This window comes from Arachis duranensis, chromosome 3 (genome assembly GCF_000817695.3).
Source record: "Arachis duranensis cultivar V14167 chromosome 3, aradu.V14167.gnm2.J7QH, whole genome shotgun sequence".
In the NCBI taxonomy this organism is placed as follows: domain Eukaryota; kingdom Viridiplantae; phylum Streptophyta; class Magnoliopsida; order Fabales; family Fabaceae; genus Arachis; species Arachis duranensis.
The window spans coordinates 82,745,420-82,746,208 of record NC_029774.3 but is presented as its reverse complement, the minus strand read 5'-3'; positions in this window follow the sequence as shown (position 1 = coordinate 82,746,208).

Below are 789 nucleotides of genomic sequence, written 5' to 3'. Positions count from 1 at the left end.
GTGGGATCGACCCTTACTCACGTAAGGTTTATTACTTGGACGACCCAGTGCACTTGCTGGTTAGTTGTGCGAAGTTGTGTAATGCCATGGTATTGAGCTACCAAGTTTTTGGAGCCATTACCGGGGATTATGAGAGTTGTGAAAAAGTATAGTTCACAATTTCGCCACACCACTTATGATCCTGAAAACCCTGCCATGGCAGAGGTTAATTACATGGGTGAACCTTATGGAAACACCTATAACTCATCATGGAGAAATCATCCAAATTTCTCATGGAAGGATCAACAAAAGCCTCAACAAGGCTTTAACAATGGTGGACGCAACAGGTTGGGTAATAGCAAGCCTTTTCCATCATCTTCTCAGCAACAGATAGAGAATTCTGAACAAAACACTTCTAATTTAGCCAATCTAGTCTCTGATCTGTCAAAGGCCACTTTTAGTTTCATGAGTGAAACAAGATCCTCCATTAGAAATCTGGAGGCACAAGTGGGCCAGCTGAGTAAGAAAGTCATTGAAACTCCTCCCAGTATTCTCCCAAGCAATACAGAAGAGAATCTAAAAGGAGAGTGCAAGGCCATTGATATAATCAATATGGCTGAATGCACAAGGGAGGAGGAGGACGAAAATCCTAGTGAGAAAGACTTCCTGGGACGTCCCTCAAGCAAGAAGGAGTTTCCTATTAAGGATCCACAGGAATCTGAGGCTCAAATAGAGACCATAGAGATTCTATTAAATCTCCTTCTGCCATTCATGAGCTCTGAAGACTATTCTTCCTCTGAAGAGGATGAA